Source organism: Plutella xylostella, chromosome 12 (genome assembly GCF_932276165.1).
Source record: "Plutella xylostella chromosome 12, ilPluXylo3.1, whole genome shotgun sequence".
In the NCBI taxonomy this organism is placed as follows: domain Eukaryota; kingdom Metazoa; phylum Arthropoda; class Insecta; order Lepidoptera; family Plutellidae; genus Plutella; species Plutella xylostella.
In genome coordinates, this window is record NC_063992.1 from 5,391,977 (window position 1) to 5,403,085 (window position 11,109).

Genomic DNA, 11,109 nt, shown 5'->3' on the forward strand with positions numbered 1-11,109 from the left:
CAACTGAGGTTTAGATTTATTGGGCAGGCGTGTGTACGTGTACGTTCATGTTTTCTTTATACGTGTATTTTTTACAGAGGTTTTAGAATTTATCGTATTTTTTTTTCAAGCATCTATGTATCTTGCGTCCATTAAAGATAATAACTTTAATAACGCACTTAAGACTGCACAATTTTTACAACATAAATCTGGTCAAGTTTAATGTGTATGCGGCCTAATAATTATATTAATAATAATTTGGCAAGTCCATTTGTTTGAGAAACAAGGTGTCAGTTTTATTACCTAAATTGAATGGAAAATGAAATATGCGTTATCAACATCATAATAAATTGAAAACTTCAAGTTCAAGTAGGTGAATATTATATTTTCCGTTATATATTTATATTTTCCGTTGTATCATTTTCATTTATATCCCCTTTCGGCTTACTTTACTTACCCTTTTATAACATAATGTAGATAGACGTGTGAGGGTTCTACCTTTTTTGGCCTAAGATTTATTTGCCTAATCTCGTATTGCATAGTAACGTTTGGTCAAAATCTCGTTTCGCCGAAAATCGTATCGCATAAATCTCTTTTAGTTAAAAGTTACTTCGCATAATCTTGTTTAGCCTAATAATGGTATAGCCAAATCTTGAATAGTCTAATAATGCTATGGCATAGGTTATATAAAGTAATAATATTCGTTGGGCTTTTACTTTGATGGAGCGTCTCCCTACATAGCGCAAACTGGTGCCTTGTATTGTGGCCGCTATGTGGAAAACGCTCCGCTCCGCTTCGCTGCGCTCCGCTCCGCTTCGCTGCGCTCCGCTTTGCTTTTGACGATAATGTGCACCTAACACGCTCCTCCTCGCTTTGCTCGTCGTCGCACCTATCTCTAGGTTTCGATCCCATGGGGTTTAATGGCGTTTGTAATAATTATAATGGTCATTCACTTTCGATATTTTGATCATTTAATATCGTGATTTTCGGGATGTAGGAGAAAAATACCACAATTTGTACATTTATAACATACTTAATATAGTATTTGTAAAGATAATATTAGGAGAAACAACATTATACCAATACGAACAATTAGAGCAAACGAGACTTAGGTGTTTCAAGTTTATGCCAAACGAGTCTTGTGCCACATAAGACTTGGCGAAGCGATGATTCTACTAAAAAAGTTTAGACCTTACGAGTTATGCGAAACGAGTTTAGGGCAATAAAGATTAGGCCAGATGAGGGGAACCGGTCTGTGAGTCGTACGAATGATGTTGACATAAAGTTTTTGATCATTTGAGCTAGATACTTGTTATTGATAACAATATGCGGCTTTAGGATTTAAATTAAATATAATAAAAACCTATGCTAAAAATAAACATGAGAACGAAAAGTTTATCTCGGTATGACAGTAAACAAAGTGGGGATGGATATTTAGCTTTGTTTTTGTATGTGACACGTCATCTAGTTCGTATTGTTTATCAAATACCATACTTCATAGATCCAACATGTAAATAAACGAAGTAGACGAAATGCCACCATGGAATAGGTACTTTAGTTACCTGTAAAGACAAAGTGGCTACGGAACTTATTACGTGTTTATTTGTTTAACGAGCCAGCTGAACAATAATAGGTACTTACTGCTATTTGGTAGGTACTTGTTATAATTGTTCATTGTGTTTAATGAAAAGTAAAGTGTGAAAGCTTTGTCCATAAGTTATTAATAAAATTATAATTAGAGTCTATTGTTATGTTTTGTGTTTCAATAAACATAAAATATATTTTATGTTGACATAAATGATTAAAATAATTTAAATATTCATTAAAACTTTCTAGCACTTTTATTATTGAACATGAATCACACACGTGTGGGCTTTGCTTGAACTTTCAGTAAATTTATCTCTCAAAGCTAACATGACAAAAACGCATTTGAATCGGTACTAAACAGCGTCAGACACACCGAACCACATCAGCCCCTATATGGAAGCATATGGGATCAACCGACAATAAGTGCGTAATGCGTATCCTTTTTGTCACATTTCACATCGAGATTCGTGCGTGGTGCCTAGTCCTTGCCCTGGGCCGGTGTAAGGTCAGACGGCAGGTGCGTTGCTCCCCGCAGCATCAGCAGTCGTTCACCTCGCGACTTTGACAAGGTGCCCTGGGCATTCAATTGATACACGCAATTACGCGTATCACCCACACTACATGGCTGTCTAGTCTGGCCTAGGTGTTATATTTTTTGGAGTTAGATCATAAACGTTGCGCTATCTAGACATTTTTTTCAGAGTTTTGTAATAAAAAATTCTAACCTTCCTGTAACCACATTGTACCTCTTATTTAATAAATAATGAGATATAGGGCTTTATTTGTCATTTGCAGCAGGAATTGAAAGTTTCCTTATTGAAAAAGCAATTTACTAGGCATGTTATCATGTGCATGCAAAATTATGGCAAATGTAATGGAAGAACAAAATAGCGACAATGAACCCATACGATGGGTTTACTTACACATTATAAAACCTCATAATTGAACAACAATGTTACAAGTTACAACGGTCGGTGGCGCGACAAAAAGTGTCCATCTATTGACATTTCCACTGACAGACATCGATCACGCGCAGTATGTAGGTGAGCTATGCGCACGCGCTGCGCTGGTGCGCGTGCAGCGCCACATCGCTAATTAGACTAAAAAACACTTCATAAGGCGAGCAGTCACGGGCCGACTGCTCGGGATGTTTTTACGTCGCATACCGGCCCGGAAGCCCAGTGCTGAGCCGTTTTTGCCGCAAGTGCATTAATTGCAAATGCTAGATCAACGGCCGGTGAGCTTATTGTGGAACAACTGGCCAGTGGAGTCTATTGATTTGGTTGGTCGCGTTTTCTGCTGAGTTGACGGCTTGAACTATTCGTTTAAGGCTGTAGCTACCTTCCTACATACACAGTTTGGAAAGACTATTTATACTAAACACAAAAACCTGGCACCATGGCAGGTATTCTTTGTACCTGTGATATCACTAATCCACCATGCATTCCACGGATGCCTTACCAGTTACCATCGCAGCGGACTTAACGATACCAACGACTTGGCCTATAAATAGCGCTAGCAGGATAGCGCGGTGGCGGCTAAGTATAGAATCATTGACTCCAAGGCAGTCAGCGCCCCATCCCTGTGACGTCACAAGGAATCCACGTGAGTCACTCGGTGAGTCACTCCGGACGGTGCGCGCTACAGAATGCGGCTCGACTCCCTAATGGGACTTCGGACTTGTTCACGCCGACAATGGCTGACTGGTCGCCAGTAGAGACAAATACTTGCGGCTTGTCTTTGTTTGAAATAAAATTAAATACCACCGTACTGTAAATTTAGGTGTTGCTAGTTTCAGTGGAGTACTTTAAAAAGATACTTATACGAAAACAAACCCACCAGAACATGGAAAACAAATTGTAATTACATTATAAGGGATCTTGCAGTAAAAAGTAAATCATCTGCAAACGATATGCAAAATCTTTACGAGGCTGTGTTCGCTGCGGTTGATATCGACGTAAATTTTATGAACTTCTTACATACATTGTATTTTTCTTATAGTTTTGGGTAAGTCCTATTTGGAATTAAGTTGGTAAAAATTATATTAAAAAAAAATAGAAACAAAAAAAATGTATTGCAGGTTTACAGGCATCACCTAAGGAACTACAATGTGAGAGACGTGAGAGTAGTGTTAATATTTTTACAAAATTATTGTATCGTCCCTGACCACGAGAAGCTTCGGTATATTCAAACTAGTTACTTACGTATATGCACCTGGGACATATCTACTTGAGTACACTAAGCTCGCCTTACTTACTACATAAATTCAGCAAATATTAGAGTCCACTGTCTTAATGTTGATTATTTTTTAATAAGACCTACGTACTTATGTATACATATTTTTTGGATACAAACACTAAACATGTTGATACAATTTTTAAATAAAAAAATATGTAGCACAATAATTCTATTTATTCTCCCAGCTAGTGACCAATGCTAATTGATGACGTCACAGGAAGATTTGGGCACGTGTGACCTAGATTTCTAGACGACTCTGCTACGCCATAACTCGATACTGTATCTAGTCTAGGTTTAGACTAAAATTAGTCTCAGTTATTTATATGTATGTATATAGGTAGATAGTCTTCTACTCTTCTTCTAAGGCTAAGTTACGTAGGTACGAATGTTGGGATACGATAGGAACCTTGGATCTCTACATTGAACTTCAATAAGTTATGTAGCTAAGTTTTTATTTTTTTGTTTTAAAAAGTCTTTATCATCGTAAACTTACATAATTATTTAACAAACAACAACAAAGGAAAAGGTTCATATAATCAGCGGCTCTTTGTTTACTGTTGGAAGATGAAGGTGGTTGGTGACAACAGTGGTGTGTCTCTCGGTGATTATTTGCTTGCCTTAAAGATTACTTACAAGATACTTTCCTATTTACTCGAATCGAACAGCCTTGACGCATCCAAGCCACGCTCGATGGACCGATGACTAATTCATGTCCAATACAGACTTCACCGATTGGAAAGGAAGTACGCCCATTATCTATCAGCACACGATTCATATTATCATATCTAAGTAGGTATGGCGTTCTTAGAAATACTATCGTGTGCCAAAAAATATATAAACAATGGAGCACGCGAATATCCGCGCGCGCGCTTACATTCTTCTTATTTCCGTACAAACACAAGAGCTTTTATAGCATAGAACAACGCGGACTCGTGTTTTATAGCGTTCTTCTACAACTTGAACTTGCTACATTTTACTAATGTGTTATTTGGTGAGGTCTGTAAAAGTATGTTTTTAAACGAACAGAAACTGAATAATGTAATTAGAATAATATGTAATAATTTTGAACATACAACTTTCGTTGACTTCAGAACTGCAAACATAAATACACAGAATAAACTACATAAATGTCAGATCTTGCTAAGAGAAATATTGAGGCAGGGTTATCATTTAAACTATAATCGTTATGTGGCCAAGAATGTAAACGGTGGTAACCCCAACATAGGGACCGCCGAAAAGTCCACACAAACAACCCATGACTGTAATAATGGTGAGAGTAATGTGGAGGAAATACGGGAGTCTATATTAAAGTCTCCTGAAGTTGCCATAAACACTGTTCATACTGAAAATTGTGAAAAGCTTTTTCATTAGTAAATGCTCCACGGACCTTAAAAATTCCAATGACATTAAAGATACCTCTTATAATCCTCTAAACTCTACTAGTGTACACTGCAAAGAAGTTAATATATTTTATCAAAATGTATGTGGTATTAGCAATAAAAAAGACGAGTTCGAAATGTACATTAGCGGTCTAGATAAGCAACCAAAATATGTCTGTATGACCGAACATTTTTTAAATAAATCTTCTGCTCCCCTTTTTCACATGAATCATTATCAAATGGCCGCCTATAATGTAAGAACTAGTAAATCTAGAGGCGGATCTCTTATCTTAGCACACCAAAATTGTAAATATGAGGAGCTTGAAATTTGTAAAAAGCTGTATAAAACAGAAATTTTTGAGGTCAGTGGTTTAAAAGATGTTGATACAAACTTAATAATTCTGTGTTTGTATCGCACGCCATCTGATAAGAACTTTGATTGTTTTATTAAGAAGCTGGAATCATTATTGGAATACTTTTTCAACAAGAAGGTCATCCTAGTTGGCGACTTCAACGTTGACCTTCTGACTAATAGTAGATTTAAGAATGATTTTTTAAATATATTGAAATGTTATAACTTCAGACCACTTATAGATGCAGTAACTTTTATCCGTAATGATTCTCAATCATGCATTGACAACTTTCTGACAAACCTATCTATTGACGACATTATTAATATTGAAATTGATCATAATAATCTGGCAGATGGACATGCAAGTATCGCAGGAACATACAAAACCCAAACAGTACCTTCGGATTATAATGTTAGTAATCATCAGTATATTTGTAAAGAGCAAAGAGTGTACAATACTAGAAATAGAAATACTTTCAGAGAGAAAATTTCAAGCCAAAAGTGGAATGAATTGGGTATAAATGGTTTTCTACATAAGCTTACTGAAATTTTCCATTCTAGTTTTAAAAAGCGCCAAAAGAAAATTTACATGAATCAAGAGAAACAAATAAGGTGGGTCACAAAAGGTATAAGGTTCTCTAGCAAAATGAAGCGCTTCTTGAGCTCTGCAAATAAACATAATGTTGACATATATATTTTACAGTACAAGCATAGATACATTTCCCAATATCGTAAGGTAATCAGAGGGCTAAAAAGATATACTGTTAATAAAGAACTTGTAAAGACAGAGTTTTCATCAAAATCTATATGGAATGTTATAAATAAACATCGTAACATTAAGAAATATAAACCAAAAGATAAACTAACACTTAAAATCGAAAATAAAATGACTGATAACCCAAAATGTGTTGTTGACATATTCTCTAAACTTTTTGATCATAGTGAAAATGTGACCACCGATAATTGCAATACAGCACAAACTATATTAACAGACAGCACAGAAAGAATAGATGAAAACATGCATTTAAAAACTGTAACGCCAGATGAGATTATCAAATTAGTTGCTAACATGAAAAATAAGAGATCATGTGGATATGACGAAATACCCATAAACGTTGTTAAAGACAACATTGATGTATTGGCTGAACCATTGGCTATGTTCTTTAATAACTGCATGGAAAAAAACATATTTCCAGAACAGCTAAAAATAGCTAAAATATTGCCGGTTTTTAAAAATAAAGGCTCAAAATCAGACCCCACCAAGTATAGGCCTATTTCACTGCTACCAACATTATCCAAAATACATGAAAAACTTCTTAAAAGCAGACTAATAGTTCATTTAAGCTTAAACAAAGTGTTAAACCATAGGCAGTTTGGCTACCAGAAAGGTGTTGGTGCAAGTGATGCTATAGACTCCCTAGTTGATGACATTGTGAAAAAATTAAATGATCGGAGGAAAGTTGTTGGCCTTTTCCTTGACCTGAGTGCAGCGTTCGATTCAGTGGATCACTCAATATTGCTTAACAAACTCGAACACTATGGAGTAAGAGGTCAAGCACTTGAGATATTTAAGAGCTATCTAGAGAACAGATATCAATTTATTGAGTTAAAATTTGAAGAAAACGGAAAGGAAAAGATCTGCAAATCAGACATTGTCAAAGTTACAAGAGGCGTTCCGCAAGGTTCTATTTTGGGACCAATTTTCTTTATCACATTTACCAACGATCTAATTAGCTATATGTCAAAACATGTACCAAATACAGAATTAGTGGTATTCGCAGACGATACAAATGCTGTCATATATGCTGATGACATTGAAACACTTAACCAAAATGTTTTGGCAGCACTAGATGCTTTTAATAGGTGGTTTCGATGTAATAATCTCCAGCTAAATCCAAACAAGACCAGTGCAATGCTATTTAGAAACACGTCGCGAAATGATGACAATATGAATATTGAGTTTAACGGAGACAAAATAGGTTTAGTAGACGCTGTCAAATTCTTGGGCGTACACATTGATTGTTACTTGAACTGGAAGCATGAACTGACATCAATTGAGGGGTCAATCAGCTCTGCTTGCTACGCTCTCAGAAGCCTAAGAGACGAATTAAACCTAGACAACCTCAAAATGGTGTATTACGCCTTAGTGGAATCAAGGTTACGTTACAGTATTATGTTCTGGGGACAGAGTCATGAGTACAATATTAAAAAAGCCTTTACATGCCAAAAACGGGCCATCCGAACTATGGCTCGCATCGCACCCTGGGACTCGTGCAGGGAACACTTTATTAGGTTAGGTATATTAACTGTGCCTTGCTTGTATGTTTTCGTACTGCTCACTAACCTTGCAAAAAAATTGCCCAGATATGAGTCGCCTGATGATAAAAAAGCACGGAACAAAACAAGAAGACGAGACATTCGCATTGATACCTTGAATGCCAGGCTTAAAATTGCGAGACATAGCGCTCGGTATCAGGCAGTCCTCTTATATAATAAACTACCGACTGACTTAAAACAAATTGACGAAATAACAAAATTTAAAAATTCCTTGCGTATCTTCTTGTTGAAAAGGTGCTTCTACTCTGTTGACGATTTTATTAATTTTAGAAATGTGCATGACATTTTATTTTAATATAAATATAAAATTTTGTTGTAATTTGTAATTGGGTATATTTAATTAAGTATTATTATTGTGAATTTATTATTGTTCTAATTTGTTATTTTTTATGCATGTTATATTATATTTTTGTCTATAGTAAATTCAAATACAATGTAATTTTGTGAATGAATAAATGAAATGAAATGAAATGAAATGTCAATGTGCACCCCTACGGTCTTCAGTCGAATGATAGTAAATACGACGTACTTACTTCGTTTTCTTACGTACAAATTGGCGCATAGTTTGGTTTCCCTTATGTATATTTACACACATAGGCACTCCGGGCTAATTACTGCTATTTTATTTTAAAATGTAAGTATTTATTTATTTATATACACTTTATTGCACACAAAAAACAATTTTTACACAGAAGCATTTTAAAAAACATAGCTTATAATTTGCGCACAAAGGCGGACTTATTGCTAAAAAGCAATTTCTACCAGCCAACCTTTGATTGGTGGTTATCGAAAGTATGTAATGTAAGCTCTTAAAATGTACAATAATAAATTTAGGTATGTAAACAATAACAAAAATAACAACTTTAATTTAAACTAACAAAAGTACTACTCGTACTAGGTACTCATAGTCAATTATTAATAATACTCACTTATGTACCTACCTCCTTAGTGTTAAACCGGTGCCTAGAAACCTATTTTATTTCGCTTCGGGCCGTTAAGTTTATGTTAATATCAGCAACGACGCCCCACACTATTATCTTTATACCTAGGTGCTCTAGGTAGGTACTAGATAGGAAGATTTTTATATGAAAATTTCGTTAAGTCGTTCTCATTTTACAGAAGATTAGATTATGCTGAAATATGGCTAATCAATCTAATCACGGAGGTTCTTTTTATTTTAAACCTTTAACCACGCATTGCTTTAATGGTAAATTCATACTAGCGCAGAGTAAAGTAGAGCTTCGTTAGAATTAGAAATATGTAACCATTATAGGTGTAAGTAAAGTGTGAAGTTTTGTAAGTCTACGACCACGGTACAAAACAAGACAGAAAAACGCACAGATCCACCACGCGTGGACTGTATGGCCTGTGGTTTAGTGTGTTGTTGCACTATCTACACTTATGGCTTGCGCAAATTTCTAGTAACAAGCATGAGTCACAGTCATAATAAAATTATAAATTCACTGCGGATGTCCTTCCGAGCCACGCTAGCGTCAGTCGGACACGTCATGGGTTCTTTCCTCAAGGTATGATAGTGAGCGTCACATATCTTGCCTACTAGCATTGCCGTCATAGAACGGAGAAATATGAAATACATATGCATTACTATGTAGGTAAGTAGATAGACAGTTACTTACACTTGTTACGACACAGCCCAAAGGTTACTTACTTTATAAATATGTGCCACGCACGGCTGAGCCTAGGTTTTAATTTAAAGAATTTGGTGGCATCAATAATTTATTGAGTTAGTTATAGTTACCCATACCAAACTTTAACGTACCTATGTTATAATTCATTTTAGTTTATTTTTAAACTGTCTGAAGATACTTATAGAAACCCAATGGGCCGACATATTTGCATAAATGACGCTGACGTGGTTCGCCGATCATGATCCTCGTTTAAATTTAGCAATATAGGGCATTGAACTTGATAATACGGCTTATGCCCCACTGATACTCACGGTTTGGGCCCACATCAGAGACAAATTAATACGATTAGTTAGTAACATAATGTTATCGTATGTTTTTAATGAGGTAGGTCCTAGGTAGAGGTGGTTTGTTATTATTAAGATTCTAAATTAGTACCTTCTTACTAAATTATGCTTATGAATACGAGGAATAAAATATCAGGGAGTGTTTTATACATTTATTTTTAGTTTTCACGTTAATTCGTTAATAATATTAATCTAATAATCGCCGTTATTGTCATCAACTAGCAACAGGTAAATTGTTATACCAAACATTTTAAGGGATATGTACCACTAACTGCTGGGTTCAATCCTAACGGCCAGACGTGCAGTACACTGTATAAATTCCGTCGGTAGATATACATATCTATGTACCTACTTATGTGTTGATAGCTAATAGTGGTATCTTGCAGACAGGATGCCTGAGTATTCGGCTTAGAGTTAGACATAGCTCATAGCTCTGGCAATAACATCAACTCTTTCTAAGTTTTTTTTTTTTAATTAGAGAAATAGTACAGTCATTGTTGCAAACATAATAATTATTGTTTGTATAATAATTACTATACTTTATCAGAATGTAAATTAAGAAACTTCAAAAACTGACAATCACTTAGGTACATAAAGGTAAAGGTTTACTGAGGTAATATGAATGAACAGTTTTTAAAATATATTTTTGTTAAGTACCTATATACTATATACTTAGTTATGTGGTTCATAATCACAGATACCTGGACTTGCAAGTGCGAGTAGTTCACTGATAAAATTTCACTCTGTACATTCCTACCTATACCTAAATATACTTGGTTAAGTGTGAGAATAAGCAATGATCTAGATTCTAGATCAGCCAGTGTTGGACCGTCTCGTGGGACTATACACATTCTCACCGCCATTAACCATTGTGCCAATCAAAATATTATACAAATTATATTTTAATAAACTGTAAATATTACTAAAAGATACATTAACCTTAGATAGTGTTAAAAGACTGGTCAGGTTGTTAGGTGTGTTATACCTAATTAAGTTTAAGTATTTTGTTTATAAATGCTTTATACATTTCCATTTTTATGGTATTTAGTAATTCTGATGGCACAAAATTTTAATTTACAATACTTACAATACAATAAAATCTTAAATTATTTGAAGACTGACGAGTCCACCATTGAGTAGGGTACACTCGAGTCCGCGTTGTTCTATTGGAGACATAGAACAACGCGGACTCGGGTATTCATACCCAATGATTGGAGACATTGGAGTCCACATCATGACGGCTT